This window comes from Theropithecus gelada, chromosome 11 (assembly GCF_003255815.1).
Source record: "Theropithecus gelada isolate Dixy chromosome 11, Tgel_1.0, whole genome shotgun sequence".
NCBI lineage: Eukaryota > Metazoa > Chordata > Mammalia > Primates > Cercopithecidae > Theropithecus > Theropithecus gelada.
This window is the reverse complement of record NC_037679.1, coordinates 17056363-17068156: the sequence shown is the minus strand read 5'-3', so window position 1 is coordinate 17068156 and position 11794 is coordinate 17056363. Positions and strand designations below refer to the sequence as shown.

Here is an 11794-nt window from a genome sequence, read left to right as displayed (position 1 = left end):
TGTTACTAGTAGTGCTGAAAGAGATAACAACCAATAACTCTGGGGCTCAACTTCCTTCGTTTTGCATTTTCAATCTCTTAATGTAGGAAACACAGTTTAAATGATAACTCTGCCTCTTTCTTCCAGGCCCCCAGTGTTATTATTTGAAATGAAGAGACACCAAAGCAGAAAGCCTGCTTTAGGCCAAGATACAAATGATCTCATTGATATTGTCAGATGTGTGTCATGTTCCCACGGGGGAACTATCCTTAAGTAATGTCATGAGCCACTTGCGGTTTCATATGAAACATCTCCACATGGACATCCTCTGCAATTTCTGGTGAGTTTGTAGTTCCATTGGAGGTACATTTTTTAGAAATGTTCATTATTTTTAGATATTAAAGCAAATCTCATAAGGAGGATTAAGGATTAGGTGTTATCAATGTAAAGAGAAAATAATCATTCTTTATCATTACCGCATTATGTGGAAAAAATGACTTCCTTTCACTGAGTTTTGGTTTAAACCACTATAGTGAAAGTGGCTTCTGAAAAATTGCCTCAGGTAACATTTACAGTCATAATATGGAAAAATATAATTTGCCATCAGTAGCCTATTATCTCTACACTTCTCAGTTATTTGTGACCTGAATAAATAAGGCCTATGGCTTAATAGGATAAGAATGCTGCTAAGATACGTAGAAGCAAAGATAAACCCTCTTTTCTGTCCTCCTCAAGAATATGAGATGGAGGTGCAAGTCATGATCCTTTCAAAAAAGCAAGGCTGCACACCCAGAGCCTTTCTAAGCAGTCCTACTTCAAAGGGACACATACAGTGAAGTGCTGGGGCTGCCTTAAATAAGGTAATGCAGGGAGGAAAACCTTTTCTTGTTATAAGCATCTGAATACCTCAAGAAAAAAATATTTCAAGGTTGTGTTATTGGTTTATTGTTCATCATCTTCACATTTCCACTTGCCTATCTAACCACAGCTGAATATTTCATTTCCAACTCCCCTGTTAATGTTACAACCACAAATTAATTTCATTTCCTTGTTGGTAATATGTTACATTGCTTGATAAGGTTTGATTATCAGAAAAAAAGGTGCCAGAACAGTGCAAAATATCATCACATCCCTAAAGAAAAAAAGGCTAGAGATCTCTGGCATAGTGGTAACTTGCCAGCCTTCAAAATTACTGAAAAACAACTGAAATTTTTAGTCTATGAATTTCAAATCCTTTGACCAATCCCCTGATATAGATATCTACAACCTTCATTTGCTTTTGTTTATCCAACAAATGACATAAAGATGTGATGCTCTGATGAGATGAAATTGAATGTGTGTGTGCACACACCTGTGTGTGCATTTGAATGTGTGTGAAAAGGAAGACACCTATTTTCCAGGGTGTGTCAAAGATGTACTGTTCTTAATGACTTCTATCTGGGATTTACTTGTATTCAAATGTTTACGTTTTTCTTCCTTCCAAACATCTAAGCCATACTAAATTAATGGAAGAAAGTGGTAATTGTTTACTAAGGGAACAAAACACAATGTCACATTAAGAAATCATTGGAAACCCTGTTATCCATAACCACCATCCTACTCTAAAAATTAAAGAAAGAAGAGCACTGGAGTTAAAGTTACATTCCCACTCAAACCAAAGACATTTTTGCCTCTTCATATAAACTGTAAACTCCTCTCTCTCTCTCTCTAACAGGGTTTATGTCATATGTCTGGATTCTATCCCAATGCCCTACAAATTGAAGGTACCAAATACCTATTTTCTTTTTTATTATTATTATACGTTAAGTTCTCAGATACATGTGCACAATGTGCAGGTTTGTTACATAGATATACATGTGCCATAGTGGTTTGCTGCGCCCATTAACCCATCATCTAAGTTTTAAGCCCAGCATGCATTAGGTACTTGTCCTAATGCTCTCCCTCCTCTTGCCCCCAAGCCCAAACAGTCCCGGGTGTGTGATGTTCCCCTTCCTGTGTCCATGTGTTCTCATTGTGCAAATCACACTTGTGAGTGAGAACATGCAGTGTTTAGTTTTCCATTCTTATGTTAGTTTGCTGAGAATGATGGTTTCCAGTTTCATCCATGTCCCTGCAAAGGACATGAACTCATTCTTTTTTATGGCTGCATAGTATTCCATGGTGTACATGTGCCACATTTTCTTTATCCAGTCTATCATTGATGGGCATTCAGGTTGGTTCCAAGTCTTTGCTATTGTGAGCAGTGCTGCAATAAACATAAACGTGCATGTGTCTTTATAGTAGAATGATTTATAATCCTTTGGGTATATACCCAGTAATGGGATTGCTGGGTAAAATGGTATTTCTGTTTCTAGATCCTTGAGGAATCACCACCCAAATACATATTTTCTAAGAATTATGATGATAATGAATTAACTCCTCTAATTCCTACCAGGAAATATATTCCATACATAATTAGACCCATATTTCTCAAAACATGTTTCACAAAAGATGTATGCCTTGCAACATGGATGGCTGTTCTACTAAAAATGGGAGAAAAAGAAAAATTCTTTAGCTAAGTAAGATTGAGAAACCTAAGCATAAAGTTAAATAAGTTGCATTATCACATAATTTCTTAAGAAATTTTAAAACATTTTTATGCATTGTGAAACTCTAAAAGACAGCTAAAGTTTGCAACATTTCCCATAATTGTTTGATAAGGAAAACTTTTGAAACCTTGAAGGGTACTAGTGTCTTACAGACCAAAGTTTAAGAAATGCTACATTAGATGAATATTAAGTGAGTGCCCACTATACAAAAGGATAGCGTTCATTGAAATATACCCTTTCTTTCAGCCCTGGGGATTTTTTTCATCTGTAAACAGATGATAATAACGCCTACCTCACAGGGTTGTCATGAAACTGGAATGAAATCAAATATATGCAATGCCAAGTCTAGCACAAAGAGCACCAAAATGAATTCTCCTCCTCTGTCCATAAAGGCATTACTGTGAGGAAACTGAAATTGTCCTGAATTTTGTTGCACTTATACACACCTCTGTATAGGTTTGTATGCCTGGGGATGGAATTGTATCATATGACACTCCATTATCTGGCTCAGGAGTTAAGTCAGTCCGGCCAAAGCCATCTCCCACCCAACTAGGATTTTAGTTCCTTAACTTCATAAACCTCCATCCACCGCTGCCTTCCTTAATTAGACCTATGATTCCTCACACACAGTCAACACACTTGTAAAGACCCAGGCATTCAAGCATAAACCAGAAATGTAGTACATCCGGTTGCCAAAATGGTTAAGTACTTTATTAGCGAAGGATCTTAAGCACATATATATGTGTGTATATATAGGTGTGTGTGTGTGTGTGTGTGTGTGTATATGCGTGTGTGTATATATGTTATTTAGGGTCATACAAGTGCTGAACAGTACACTAGAACTGCTTTTAGTTTCTAATCTGTTTTAACAACACTGCATGGCAAAGTTGATTAAAATAAATATTCAAATAAAATCTAAGTTGAACAAAGCAATACAAAAATGTTTAAGCCTCAAGTGCATGCAGCCACAGAATATGCTCTTGGACATTGCTCCCTAAGGGGCTGCTATCCTCCGCCTCCTTGAAGGCACCCATGTCAGGGGTTGCCCGATCCAGGGAGCCGGTTCCTAGTTAAGAATATGAGAATGTGTGCACAGAAAGGCAGGCAATAGCACAAACAGCCATGCTTCTAGAAGGTTCTAGGGAGAGAGCAGGAGCAGTGCAGAGGGAATAGGAATGAGCAGGCAGAGGACCTGGGGTCATGAGACCTTTGGGTGGGAGGAGCCAGTGGCCGGGAAGGTTCTAGTGTGTTCTGTCTCCCAGCAGCTGCCTGCTTCTAGGAGGTCATGCGGAGCCAGCACCTGGGCCTAGAACCAGCCACAGCCCCGTAGCTTCGCCCACTGCCTTCCGACCATAGACCCCCCACAAAGTGAACGTGCTTTGGGCCTTTGTGAAAATGTGTAAACAAGATCCAAGCGTTCTGCACACCAAGGAAATGTGTTTCCTGAGGGAGAGGGTGGAGAGCATGGGGGGTAAAGTATCACCTGCTACTCGGAAAGCAAAATCAGAAGAAAATACCAAGGAAGAAAAATCTGGTAGTAAGAAGGTGGAGGAAAACTTAAAGGCAGATGAACCATCAAGTGAGGAAAGTTATCTAGGAATTGATAATAAAAGTGTGATTGAACCAGACACTGATGCCCCTCCAGAAATGGGAGATGAAATGCAGAGATAACAGAGGAGATGATGGATCAGGCAAATGATAAGAAAGTGGCTGCTATTGAAGCCCTAAATAACGGTGAACTGCAGAAAGCCATTGACTTATTCACAGATTCCATCAAGCTGAATCCTCACTTGGCCATTTTGTATGCCAAGAGGGCCACTGTCTTCGTCAAATTACAGAAGCCAAATGCTGCCATCTGAGACTGTGACAGAGCCATTGAAATAAATCCTGATTCAACCTAGGACACAGGAAATTGCAGAACATCAGAGAAAGTATGAACGAAAATGTGAAGAGCAAGAGACCAAAGAAAGAATAGAAAGAGTTAAGAAGGCTCGGAAGAGCATGAGAGAGCCCAGAGGGAGGAAGAAGCCAGACAAGTCAGACAATAGTCAGGAGCTCAGTCTGGCTCTTTTCCAAGTGGCTTTCCTAGGGAAATGCCTGGTAATTTTCCCAGAGGAATGCCTGGAAAGGATGGGGCATACCTGGGGTGGCCAGAAGGCCTCGACCCAATAAAATTCTCAGTGAGCCAGAGGTTCCTGCAGCCATACAGGATCCAGAAGTTATGGTGGTCTCCCAGGCTGTGGCTCAGAACCCAGCGAATATGTCAAAATACCGCAGCAACCCAAAGGTTATGAATCTTATCAGTAAATTGTCAGCCATATTTGGAGGTCAAGCGTAATGCCCTTCTGATAAATAAAGCCGTTGCTTAAGGAAAGGCAACCTAGATCACCTTATGAATGTTACAGTAATACAAACCAGTGTACCTCTGACCTTCTCATCAAGACAGCTGGAGTGCTTTGAAGATAATTCCTACCCCTCTCCCCCGAATGCAGGTGAAGCATTTTACAGTGGTTTGCCATTAGGGTATTCATTCAGATAATGTTTTCCTACTAGGAATTACAAACTTTAAACCCTTTTTAAACCTTAAAAATATTTAAAACAAATTTAAAGGGTCTGTTAATTCTTATATTTTTCTTTATTAATCGTTTTGGATTTTTTATTTGAATTATCGGGCAGGAAAAATACTTATGTATGCAAGATTATTGCTCTAATTTGAGTGAAATAAAAGTTTATTAGTGCGAAGCAAAAAAAAAAAAACATGTTTAAGCCTCTTGTGATGCACAATTCATCAGTGATACATTAGTGCCCTCTGCTGCTGGTTGAGTTTTCTAACAGCTCAGAATTTCAGTATGGTTTTTCTTTTTCTCCTTTTTTTTTTTTCTTTTCTCTCTTTTAAGAACATTACAGTGTATTGTTTTGGTTCAACATTTTATACATTAATTAATAAAATTAGTAGAATGGTAATCAGGATGCATGGCATTATTTTAAATTATTATTGCTTGTGTTTTGACATCAAAGCAAAGAAATTTCTTGATCAAAATTACTTAGAGATTTCATATTGAGCTGCAATCATGGAACACAGCATACATTATTGCTATTTAATTGTAAAATATTCTATAAAAAGGAATTTATGTAGCTAGCCTGATAGCATATCATATAGGTTCCAATTTTTATTGATTATAAAATATAATTTACCCCTCATTTTGCATGGCTTATTTCTTAGAGTTGCCAGATTTAGCAAATAAAACTATGTCCCAGGTACTTGCATGGAACCTATTTCTACTAAATACTTATACTAAAAAATGCTAAATCATTAGGTTAAAAAAAGTATTTATGGTTGATCTGAAATTCAAATTTAACTGGATTTCCTGTATCTTACCTAGTGACTTTATGTATTCTCATGTGTGCGCTGAATTTCATCATTGAAATTCTTTCCTTTTATGATAATCAGTTTATCCTACCATAATAATGACTAAAACCAAACATATCTTTCTTTATTTTCTATTTCTTTCCTCACATTTTGTGAAACACTGAGTACTGAGTAGGTTTTCACATATCAATGCTTAATACACAAAACTGAATTAGCAGAGTTCGTTAGTCATGAGATTAAAAGCATTTGTTCTTAAAGGAAGAGTTATTTAGTTAACAGATGGATTAAGTAAGAACAATCCTGAATTCCTCAACTTCCTTTATGGAGCAACAAACACACTATATAAAAAGCATATAAAAAGTTTTGTTTTGTTTTAAGAATGGTAAGTTTGAAAGTAAAGGCACCCAGATGCAACATTATCCTAAAGCAATGATTCTCAAGCTTGCACGGCTGAACTTGTGGAAGTTTTTTGGGTTTTTGTGTGTTTGTTTTTGAGACAGATTCTCACTCTGTCACCCAGACTGGAGTACAGTGGCACAACCACAGTTCACTGCAGCCCCGAACTCTTGGTCTCAAGCGATCCTCCCACATCAGCTTCCTAAGTAGCTGGGACTAGGTACACCACCATGCCTGGCTAATTTTATTTATTTATTTATTTTATTTTAGAAACAGAGTCTCACTATGTTGTCCAGGCTGGTCTCAAACTCCTGGCCTCAAGAGATCCTTCTGCCTCAGCCTCCAGAGTTGCTGGTATTACAGGTGTGAGCTACTGTGCCTGGCCAGAGAGTGCCTCTTGATTTTAATATACACATGAATGAAACAAATTTATCTAGCAGAATCTGGGCATTCCTAATTAGCATCTAGTTGATGCCATTGCTGCTAAACCAAGGACCATACTTTGAGAAGAAAGATTTTAGGAGAGACCAAAAAAGAAAAAACAATTTGTTTCAATATGGAACTACATGTCTGTGTGAATTGAAAATGCAGATTACTTACCACCACATTACTGCCAGAATGTAATGATAACTGCCATAGAAATGAAGGACGGGAGCAGAGATGAAAGAAAATGAATCTTAATAGTCCTGCGGTGGTGTTCAGTGTGCCATCTTCAGTTCCTTTATCGTTTTCTGTTACAGTATCTCTCACTGGCAAAACGGAATATTTGCTCCCTCACTACTTTTTCAGAATTTGAGAATTTGCGTTAGATCATTTTATATGCAGCATCCCAAATATTTAAAGCATACAAGTTGAGACCACATTAGAATTAAGTTCATAGTTTATTTCCATCAGACCTATTTTAACCATTTTAGTCTGTTGGAGCTTAAAGTAGCAAGATGCAGATTGTGCAGCCATGTGGAGCTGATCAAGTCAACCCCCAAAAGTGTAATTGGTAAATCTTTTTAAGTGCTTTTGAAAAATTAATCAAGGCAGGTTTGGTGAACCTTTGCTGAGAGTGTCATTAGGACAAATGACTTGGTTCCCAGTATGTTATCATAAAGGAAAACTCCAGCTGCAAATCCCAAGGTGACCCATATATCTCGCTTGAATGGAAAATAATGACTTTTTAAGCACTGCAAATAATTCCGCTGGTTTGAAATCAATTTGGTTAATACAATTAAATTGAACTATTTGATCTTTCAGGTTCAAAAACCACCAACTTGACTCAAACATTAACATTTTAATATGGAAACAACCACCATAATCTTCCAATGCCTTCTAAAATGGTTTATAGGAACACGTTGTAGAAAACAGTGCATATAACATTGTCTTCAAAATCTTTCCAGAATCAGTAATAAAAATTAGTATTGAAATATTCTGCCTTAAGCACTCATATTTCACCTCAAAGCCAATGCCTGTTTTTTTTTTTTTTTTTTTTTGACACAGTCTCACTTTGTCACCCAGGCTGGAGTGCAGTGACATGATCTCTTCTTACTGCAACTTCCGTCTCCTGGGTTCAAGTGATTCTCCTGCCTCAGCCCCCCAAGCAACTGGGACTACAGGCATGTGCCACCACACCCAGCTAATTTTTGTGGGATATATAAAAAATTCAAGGACTGAGATACATGTGCAGAACATGTAGGTTTGTTACCTAGGCATACACGTGCCCTGGTGGTTTGCTGCACCCATCAACCCATCATATACATTAGGTATTTCTCCTAATGCTATCCCTCCCCTAGCCCCCTACCCCCCAACAGGCCCCAGTGTGTGATGTTCCCCTACCTGTGTCCATGTGTTCTCATTGTTTAAATCACACTTATGAGTGAGAACATGCAGTGTTTCGTTTTCTGTTCCTGTGTTAGTTTGCTGAGAATGATGGTTTACAGCTTCATCCATGTCCCTGCAAAGGACATGAATTCATCCTTTTTTATGGCTGCACAGTATTCCATGGTGTATACGTGCCACATTTTCTTTATCCAGCCTATCATTGATGGGCATTTGGTGGTTCCAAGTCTTTGCTATTGTGAATAGTACTGCGATAAACTTAAGTGTGCATGTGTCTTCATAGTAGAATGACTTATAATCCTTTGGGTATATACCCAGTAATGGGATTGCTAGGTCAAATGGTATTTCTGTTTCTAGATCCTTGAGGAATTGCCACACTGTCTTCCACAATGGTTGAACTAATTTACACTCCCAACAGTGTAAAAATGTTCCTATTTCTCTGCATCCTTGCCAGCATCTGTTGTTTCCTGACTTTTTAATGATCACAATTCTAACTGGCATGAGATAATATCTGATTGTGGTTTTGATTTGCATTTCTCTAATGACCAGGGATGATGAGCTTTTCTTCATATGTTTGTTAGCCACATAAATATCTTCTTTTGAGAAGTGTCTGTTCATATCTTTCTCCAACTTTTTGATGGGGTTTTTTTCTTGTAAATTTAAACAAGTTCCTTGTAGATTCTGGATATTAGCCCTTTGTCATATGGATAGATTGAAAAATTTTCTCCCATTTTGTAGGTTGACTGTTCACTCTGATGATAGCTTCTTTTGCTGTGCAGAAGCTCTTTAGTTTAATTAGATCCCATTTGTCAATTTTGACTTTTGTTGCTATTGCTTTTGGTGTTTTAGTCATGAAGCCTTGCCCATGTCTATGTCTTGAATGGTATTGTGTAGGTTTTCTTCTAGGGTTTTTATGGTTTTAGGTCTTATAATTAAGTCTTTAATCCATCTTGAGTTAATTTTTGTATAAGGTGTAAGGAAGAGGTCCAGTTTCAGTTTTATGCATATGGCTAGCCAGTTTTCCCAACACCATTTATTAAATAGGGAATCTTTCCCCATTGCTTGTTTTTGTCAGGTTTGTCAAAGATCAGATGGTTGTTGATGTGTGGTGTTATTTCTGAGGTCTCTGTTCTGTTTAATTGGTCTATATATCCATTTTGGTACCAGTATCATGCTGTGTTGGTTACTGTAGCCTTGTAGTATAGTTTGAATTCATGTAGCATGATGCCTCCAGCTTTGTTCTTTTTGCTTAGGATTGTCTTGGCTATACGGGCTCTTTTTTGATTCCATATGAAATTTAAAGTAGTTTTTTCCAATTCTGTGAAGAAAGTCAATGGTAGCTTGATGGAGATAGCATTGAATCTATAAATTACTTTGGGCAGTATGGCCATTTCCACAATATTGATTCTTCCTATCCATGAGCATGGAATGTTTTTCCATTTGTTTGTGTCCACTCTTATTTCCTGGAGCAATGGTTTGTAGTTCTCCTTGAAAAGGTCTTTCACATCCCTTGTAAGTTGTAGTCCTAGGTATTTTATTCTCTTTGTAGCAATTGTGAATGGGAGTTCACTCATGATTTGGCTCTCTGTATATTATTCATGTATAGGAATGCTTGTGATTTTTGCACATTGATTTTGTATCCTGAGACTTTGCTGAAGTTGCTTATCAGCTTAAGGAGATTTGGGGCTGAGACGATGGAGTTTTCTAAATATGCAATCATGTCATCTGCAAACAGAGACAATTTGACTTCATCTTTTCCTATTTGAATACCCTTTATTTCTTTCTCTTGCCTGATTGTTCTGGCTAGAACTTCCAATTCTATGCTGAATAGGAGTGGTGAGAGAGAACATCCTTGTCTTGTGCTGGTTTTCAAAGGGAATGCTTCCAGCTTTTGCCCATTCAATGTGATATTGGTTGTGGGTTTGTCATAAATAGCTCTTATTATTTTGAGATACATTCCATCAATACCTATTTTATTGAGAGTTTTTAGCATGAAGGGGTGCTGAATGTTTTCAAAGGCAAGCCTTTTCTGTATCTATTGAGACAATCATGTGGTTTTTGTCATTGGTTCTGTTTATGTGATGGGTTCTGTTTATGTTCTGTTTATCTGATTACATTTATTGATTTGCATATGTTGAATCAACCTTACATCCAAGGGGTGAAGCCGACTTGATCTGGCTATGGCATCTGTCACCCCATTGATCACCAGGCTTGGTTCAGCTGATCTGACTGGCTAGGCGGGTGTCCCCTTCCTCCCTCACTGCTCCATGTATGTCCCTCCCAAAGCTGTGCACTCAGTCAAAGAGGACGACCATCCCGGATAGAGGAGGACTGGTCTTTGGTCAAGGGTATAGGAGTAGCTGCACCCCCTTGCTAGATAGACCCTCCAAACAGTTCTCAAAACAAAATTTTTAACTAGCCAGATGTGGTGGCATACAGCTGTATCCCACCCACTCAGGAGGCTGAGGCAAGAGGATCACTTGAGCCCTCTTGCCTCAGAGTTCACGGTTACAGTAAGCTATGATTGTACCACCACACTCCAAACTGGGCAACAGAGCAAGACTCTGTCTTAAATAAATAAACAAGAAAAATAAAATTTTTAATTGCTAAAAAAAAATAAGGAAGATTTAAATAAATGGAGACATATTCTCTGTTCATTAATTTGAATGTTCATAATTTGGAAGACTTGATGTTGTTAAGGTAAGAATTTTCCCCTAATTGATCTATAGCTTCAGTGCAATCCCAGTCATAAATCCCAGCAGGCTTTTTCATAGAAATTCACAAGTTGATTCTAAAATGTGTATAGAAATAAAGAAGACGTAGACTGGTCAAAACAACCTTGTAAAAGAAAAATAAAGCTGAAGGACTTACAATTCTGACCTTAAGACTTACTATAAAGTAATCAAGACAATGTATTACTGGCTTAAGCATAAATAAATAGATCAGTAGAACCAAATATAAAATCTGGATATAGACCCACACATACATAGTCCATTGATTTGCAACAGACACCAAAGCAATTCAATGAGGAAAGTATTTTCAACAAATGGTTCTAGAACATCTGGACAGCTATAAGAAAAAGAGTAAACCTGAACTCTTCACACCGTACACAAAAATGAATTTCATATATATATTACAAACTTAAATATAAAAGCTAAAACTATAAAGCTCTTAGAATAAGATGTAAAAGACTATTTTCACAACTAGGAGTAGACAAAAATGTGTTAGGACACAGAAATCAATAACGATAAAATGGTTTTAATTGGTAAATTAGACTTAAAAATTAAAGACCTCTGCTCACTGAAAATGTTAAGAATATGAATAGGCAAGCCACAGATTGGAAGAAAATATTCATGAAACATTTATCTAATACAAAAAAAAACTTTTAAGTGAAAATAGAAAGGTTTTTTGTAACTCAACAGTAAAAAGAAAAACAATCCAAGAAAAAATGGGCAAAATATTTGAACAGACACTTTTACAAAGGAAATTTATTTTAAAATTTAAAATTGTCTGATAAACACAAGAAAATTGTTTAATATCATTAGTCATCAAAGAAGTAGAAATTGAAACTATGATAAGAACCCACTACACACCTACTAGAATGACTAAAATTAAAAAGACAACTGACAATATT

General features: G+C 37.3%; 1 pseudogene; it reads left to right on the top strand.

Moving 5' to 3' along the window:
- The first annotated feature begins 296 nt into the window (after positions 1–296).
- Positions 297–4905, top strand: LOC112634254 (annotated as a pseudogene).
- The last annotated feature ends 6889 nt before the right edge of the window (positions 4906–11794 follow it).